Source organism: Mesoplodon densirostris, chromosome 7 (genome assembly GCF_025265405.1).
Source record: "Mesoplodon densirostris isolate mMesDen1 chromosome 7, mMesDen1 primary haplotype, whole genome shotgun sequence".
Lineage (NCBI taxonomy): Eukaryota > Metazoa > Chordata > Mammalia > Artiodactyla > Ziphiidae > Mesoplodon > Mesoplodon densirostris.
Window position 1 is genome coordinate 106430599 of NC_082667.1, and position 7498 is coordinate 106438096.

At 46.1% G+C, this 7498-nt stretch overlaps 1 long non-coding RNA gene across 1 annotated transcript; it reads left to right on the forward strand.

Moving 5' to 3' along the window:
* Nucleotides 1-2063: 2063 nt before the first annotated feature.
* Nucleotides 2064-6900, forward strand: LOC132494342 (uncharacterized). The gene is made up of 3 exons (XR_009533046.1): nucleotides 2064-2219; nucleotides 5708-5852; nucleotides 6827-6900. It is a non-coding gene; the product is annotated as an uncharacterized LOC132494342 (long non-coding RNA).
* The last annotated feature ends 598 nt before the right edge of the window (nucleotides 6901-7498 follow it).

Genomic DNA, 7498 nt, shown 5'->3' on the forward strand with positions numbered 1-7498 from the left:
CTTCCCGTAATGGGTCTGTAAATCCCGATGCATCCCAGCTCCGCCCTAGGGCTGTGATCTTGGCCGGGTCACTTAACCTCCGAACCAAGGTTTATCCTTATTTTCAAAAGGTAAAATAAGAATCAAAAAATGTAAATTGCTTCAGGGTTTTGAGGATAAAGGGCATAATGCCCATTCATGTAAGATAAAAATTTCGTGAAGAATTATTATACTGTGTAAACTGTTAGCAGCTACAATATGCAAATCATAACAATTATTATTATCACTATAGTTTCCCAAATATTACTGGAGCTTCTGGAACAGTAAGAAACATTTCTAGGCGGAGAAGGGTGAGAGATCCACTCATTCTGTCTACCAGTTCTTCCTGATTTGGCAGCCCAGCCAGTAACCTACATTTTCAACTTTCAGAAAAAAAAGAAAAATACAGGTCGAACCCCAGGAGGGAAACCGAAGGAAAAGAGGAACGAGGGAAGTGGCTAGAATTGCAGCTAGGAGGTTTGATTTTCTGTATTGAGTTAAAGGTGTCAAGTCCAGAGAGCAGGTATATCAATAGTTATTGTATTTACCCAACAAAAAGAGATTGTGTTAGACCCCTACTGACCGTCAGCTAATCCCCTTCCCAGCAGGTCTAGGAAGGGGCTGCTTGCTCCGGCTGTGAGCAGTTTTTGCGCCTAGAGGCCGCAGCAAACACTGACTAGAACAAAGCAAGCTCAGAGACAGCAGCCCCTCTCCCAGCCAGAAAGCTAGCAGGAAACACCTAGAGCGAAGGGATTCATGAACCTCACTTACTGCTCGGGGAGCCAATCACAGGAGCCCGTTCAGACAGACAGCCAATCACAGTGCTCGGAAGGACAGGGACCAATCATCTTGCTCCCCCGATCTAGGCCATTTCATCCTAAACCTCCTGCGGCTGGGGGCTTGTTTACCTGCGCTGCTAGTGGCCTTCGAAGCTGGAGGGGAGGGGCAGCTGAGAGCCCCAAGCCAGGTCAATTTAAAGAGCAGGCTCAGGCGGAAGGGCTGGAGATAGCAAGTGATGGCAAACACCCAGGCAGAGCCCGGCTCCGATTCATCAATCCCACAAACATTTATTTACAGGGTACCGCCTCGGTGCCAGGCACTGGGAATAAGAGGGACACAGTCCCCTCAAAGAGCTCAGGGTCTCGTTAGGGAGACAGAGAAGCAAAAAATACAGGTCTTGTATTAGAGTGTGATGGGAGCCAAGCCAGAAGCACGAGGTGCTGTGAGAGCAGACAACTTCGTGGGGATAGGGCATCCGGAAACCCTTCAAGAGGATAGTGGCGCACAGGGGGCTGTAGCCCCAGAAGGCTTGAGCCCCTCATCACATTGTACCCATTGGTTTGCTAGGGCTGCCATAGCAAAGTACCACGGACTGGGGGGCTTAAACCACACTTCTGGAGGCCAGAAGTCTGAGATCAACGTGTCAGCAGGGTTGATTTCTTCTGAGGCCTCTCTCCTTGGCTTGTAGGTGGCTACCTTCTCCCATTGTCTCCACGTGGTCTTCCCTCTTTACCCATAGCCTTGTTCAAATGCCCTCTTCTTAGAAGGACATCAATCATATGGGATGAAGACCCACCCTAATTTTACCTTATTTTACCTCTTTAAAGGCCCCACCTCCAAATACATTTGCCTTCTGAGATACTGGGGCTTGGAACTTCTACATATGAATATGGGGAGGAACAATTCAGCCTATAACATCATCATTTTCCACAACTATTATGAAACCCCTATTTAGCCACTTTCTCCCCCAGAGTACATGTGATGAGGGGCTTTTTGTCCCCTAAACCTCCTGTATCAAGTGCCTGGTTGACTCACTCCTGTCAGCCGAGCCGGATGATGAAGCTCTGTATCTGCCTCTTGAGGCAAGTGCCTCATTGCTCATCTTTGTCCTCAGAAAAGCTACATGTTGATGAAAGTCTTGCAACAGTCTCTTTCCACTGCTCACCAGCCCTGTTCTCTGGCCTCACGCCCAAGGAATTTGATGTGTCACTGTATCTGTGATCAACTGGTGCTTCCGTTAGGCCTGGCAGGGAGCAAGCCAACAGAGTGGCCTTCCGTCAGTCAGGGCCCATGCAGGTCAGGCTGGACACCCTGGGGAGGGTACCGATGTACCTGAGTCTCCTGCCATGGGACAGAAGGGATATTCTGTGATCACTGAGACCATAGGGCAGCCCAGCAGGGTCTGCACAGTCTACTTGAAGGTAAGGAGGCACTGGTCTTCATTCCACTGCTCAGCATGACAAAGGTTTACAGAGCATCCACTCAGTGTCAGGCACTGGCACTGTGCTAGGAGCCAAGGAAAGGGATGAATGGGTCACAGTTTCATCCTCATGGAGCTTACAGTCTCCTGGGGAGGACAACACATAATCCAGTATAGGTCTGTGGTTGAGTTACAGCCATGGGACTCAGGGAACAGAGAGTCAGGACAGCTGGCCCTGTTTCAGGGTTCAGAGAAGCTTCTGGTAGGAGCCAAGGCCTGAACAGAGTCTGGAGAGATTGGTGGAATGATGCAGCTGATGGGGCCAGTGGAGAGAGCAAGATAGTCCAAGCAGAGGGTTCCAGTAGGCAAGGGCAAGGGGATGGAGAGATGAAGCATCAGATGTCTGGGAAGAATCTCACGCAGTCCGGTGTAACTGGAGCCTAAAATGTGAAGGAGAGAGTAGCAGGAAGTGAGATGGGAGAGATGGCCAAGGGCCAGGTTATAGAGCACTATGTAAGCCATGCTAAGTGGCTTGGACATTTCCTGGGAGCTTTTAAACTGTGTTTATGGGAGCACTTGGCGTCTTTCATGGTGCTTTGGGATAAGAAGCAAGACTGAGCAAGCGAGACACTCATCAGAGCATCTTGGCTCTTACCTCTTTTATATGTTGGGGTGATTTGAAAAAGAAATTTTCTAAAGTTTAAAAAAATCAGCAACTACTATTGTTTTATTTATTGAAAAATCCTTGTAGAATTCTAAGCAGGGGGTGGCGTGGTGGTAGTGGGGTGTCTGAAATGGAGGGGTGCAGGCCTGGAGGCAGGGGCACCAAGTAGCAACTTCCAACTGCTCCCCCCCCCCTTATTTTTAGTCTTCCCCTCCTCCCAGATAGGTTTAAATGCACCAGTTAGGAACATAATAATTGAAGAAAGAGAAATAGAAAGGAGCTGAGAGATTGGAGAGAGAGTTAGGAGGTGAAATTGGTGGGATGTGATACTTGATTTAACATGGAGAGTCAGGGAGAAACGAGTGTCTAGAATAAATACTGGGTTTATGGCTCAGGTGACTGGGTGTGCACTGGTCCTTTAACTGGGAAAAATGAATAAAGGAAGGAGCTCACCTGAGCAGACAGATGAGGAGTAGTGTGCTGGCCATGTGGCGTCTAACGTGCCAGGGGATCATCCAAATGGAGCTGCCCAAGCAGCAATTTGATTGAGTTAGATACTTCTTGACACAGCCCAGCCCAAATGGAGTGCCTTGCATATTGTAGATAGGTGTAGGTAGTAAATTTTTTTTTAATTTACAGATAAAGCCTTCAAGGTTTTCTACAATCTCTTCTTGATCTACTTTTTGATCTCATCTCCTTGTACTTTTCAAAGTGCATGAAGTCAGAATAGGCTGGTCTGCCCTGTCCATAGATGCTCTGCTCAGATAGATAGGTTTCTTCATTGTCCCCAGACATATGTCTCCTTGCAGCCTCTGGAATAGATAGAGAGATGATGGAGAAAGAGAATGGATATCTCCCACATGGAGTCCATATAAAATGTAATAAAAAGCTATGCTACATGGCACACTGTTCCTCTGTTTCCTCTAATGCCTTTCTCCCACTCCTTCCATCTGTCTGATGTGACTCACCCTACCAGACCCTGTTCTCTGTCCACTTTCGCCATGAATCCTTCTCTGAGGAGGGCACGAGGAGGGCAAATAACAGGTCAGTTTGTTTACAGAAATTGTCCATGAGTTCCGTAGGAGAAAATTCATTTTTTAGAGCACCCCTTTCTCCTGGTTTCATTTTCCTGGTGACTCCCCACCTGGGCATCCCAGTCCCATAGCACAGGGATCAGGTGCCCTTGTCACTAGTGAACGGGCACACTGATCCAGGAAAGGCCCTCACCACAGTGCTGGGTATTCTTGGAGAGCCTGGGCACCTTTTGTTCTGTGTCAGAGGCATCTAGCTCACTGAAAGTTCCCGGTCCCAGCCAGCCCGTCTGTCTATCTGTATAGCTATGACAGGGTCTATTTCTAACCTGCTTGGTGTTTCTTTGCCATATCTCACTATTACTGGGTTTCCATTGTGTCACGTGATAAGCTTGCTTTCCCCCTGCCTTATTTTTAGCCTGCCCCTTCTCCCAGATGGATTCTAATTCCCCAGCCCTGAGCAAATGCTTAGCAACAAAGCCCAGGAGCCCAGGGCCTCTTTCCAACTCTCCAAGAAACATCTCTTTCAATGGAGAACTACCTCTTCAGTGTTTTGTTCCATGAGGAACAAACATAGAGGGTTACTCTTAATTCTACAACACTAGCTGGTGGGTTTTCCCCACTCCCACTCTCCTGTCTTAGTTCCTCTGCTTTTTAGGGCGTCAAGATGACTCCAGCACAGAAAACTGCCTCTTCGGGGGCCAACAAAGATGTTCAGCTCATTTTTTCCATGCACTGTCTTGCATCAGATCAATAGGCATTTTTTCCACCCCTCCCCAATACAGAAAGATTTATATAGCCCACATGGTATACTTATAAAATACACATGAGACCTGATAAATTATACACTATTTATTATGCTACTAAAATGATACCTTTGCTTAATTAAAGTAGCCATATGCTGCAGTGCAAATCATTCTCATTCATTAAAATCCCAAACTATGTAAAAAAAAAAAAAAAAAAAAAAAAGACAGCCAGCAGCAGTTTGGAAGAATGCAATCAGATCACACAACCTTGAGGACATAATTGCACTAAAAATAGCCTTGACGTCTCACCCAGAAAAACATATCCATCCATCCCTCCCTCCATCCCTCCATCCCTCTGTCCATCCATCCACCTATCCATCTATCCATCCACCCATCCATTAATTTAACAAATAATAATCAAACATCTTTGCTGTGTCAGACACCTTCGAGGTGCTGGGGACAGTGTCTGGTCCCTGTCCTCAAGAAGCGCACAGGCTCATATGAGAGAAGACAAGTAAACAAACAAATATAAATGCCATGACAGTGGTAAGCCAGATGCCCTGGTAGCACATTGGAGAATGTCTTACCTAGACTTGTTGGGCCAGAAAGGATTCTAGAAGAAGTGCTATCTGGGTACACCCTAAAGGATAATTAGGTCTGGGAAGTGTTCCAGACTATTCCCTTTTCCATTACCTTGTATATTTTCTTCTTAGTGATTAACAGATCCCAAATCTGGGGTTACCTTTTTCACTCTTTTGTTTCTGTGAATATCTTCTGTCTCCCTTTTACCCCTGCAATTTGAAAGTGAACTTCAAGAGGGAACCCAACTTGTTCATCCTGTCCAGTGGTCTTACTCCAGCACATATTATTGTGATTAGCATACAAGAGGGGCTCAAAAATGTTTACTGAATGGATAAATGAATAGCATGTGCAAAGGCCCTGAGCTGAGAGAGCACAGGATATATTATGGGAGGGTTAAAGACCACTGTGCCAAAAAGCACATTTGCATCCTGGAACAACAGCAGCTATGTTTCTCCGTGACCTCAAGGTTAATGGCCAATGACTCCCTGGTACCATCTGCAGTGAACTGTGAAAGAGCAAACTCAGCCTTGACCACCTGACAGCCTCACTGTCACTCAGAGCGACCATGGGGGCCCCAGGCACACTCTCGCTGTTAAGAAGCCCTGTCCAAGGTGAGAACCATTCTGAGGCCAGAGTCAGAAAAACCTGGGTTCAAATCCGACCTATCCCATCTTGGGCAACATACTGAAACTCTCTGGACCCTTTCTCCATCTTTAAAATGGAGATTAAAATACCCATTTCTTGAAATTTTTAGAGATTAAATTAGTCAATGTACGTGAAGTGCTTGCATACAGCAAACATTTCAATAAGTGGAATTATTATTATTGGATGATACCAAAGACGCTTCCAGTTCTAAGAGTCTCCCTCTTCTTCCCACAAACTCTCACTGATGAGTAGTGTTATCTCCATCAGTTCATCTAATCCTCACAACTACTCTTGAGAGAAACGCTCTTACCATTACCTGCACTTAACGGATGGTGCACTGGGTCTTAGAGAACGGAAGAATTTTTCCACAACCACAGCATTGGCAGAGTTGGAATTCAAACCCAAGTCCATCTGAATCCCGGACCCTCACTCTTAATCACTGTGTTGTACTAACTCCCCAGGGGTCCTGTGGTGGCCGCCCTCTTCCCTCAGCTTTGGTGGGTTCCCCCTAGAGGCATGGGGCAAAAGGAGAGATGTGGAGGACCGGGGGAACTTACTCCAGGAGCCAAAGTGCAATGGCAAGGGGAAGAGGGTTGGAGGACTAGTGTGCAGGGCAGTGCAGGCAAGATCACTGTGTGTGCCTTCATCTGCTTCTGCTCAGACTGTCTGCGTCCCTAGCATTTTCCACAGGTCTGAAGGAAGAGGTCAAAGCCCTGTCCACATATGGCCCAATTGGTTCCCTGAATTGAGGGCTTTCTGTCAAGCTGGATATGAATGAGGGGAGGGATAGAAGAGTGCTTCTTACCTGTTTATCCTAAACCTCACCTACGTGTGCATATAAGATCATGAAGTGTGTATGAAATCCATGAAATGGATTGTGGCAGATTACATTTCCCAAAAATGGCCATGACAATCTTATCCATCTTGTATAATCTTTCAGAACCTTGCCACATACATCCCCTGTCAAGAAGTGGAGTCTGGGGCTTCCCTGGTGGTGCAGTGGTTAAGAATCCACCTGCCAATGCAGGGGACACGGGTTCGAGCCCTGGTTTGGGAAGATCCCACATGCTGCAGAGCAACTGAGCCCGTGCACCACAACTGCTGAGCCTGTGAGCCACAACTACTGAGCCCGTGTGCCATACTACTGAAACCCACATACCTAGAGCTTCTAGAGAAGCCACTGCAATGAGAAGTCTGTGCACCGCAATGAAGAGTAGCCCCCGCTTGCCGCAACTAGAGAAAGCCCATGCACAGCAACGAAGACCCCAAAATAAATAAATAAATAAACAAATTTATTTTTAAAAAAAGAAGTGGAGTATGTGCCTCCTCCTCTTGGACTTGGATGAACCATTGGTTTAACCAGGTAGAATAGTTCTAGAGTTTATGTTTTTGTTTTTGGGGTTTTTTGCATTTTATTATTATTTTTTATTGAAGGATAGTTGATTTCTAACATTATATTAGTTTCAAGTGTACAACATAGTGATTCAGTATTTTTGCAGATTGTACTCCATTACAAATTATTACAAGCTAATGGATAAAATTCCTTGTGCTCTACAACGTATCCTTATTGCTTATCTATTTTATACATAATAGTTTGTATCTGTTAATCCCA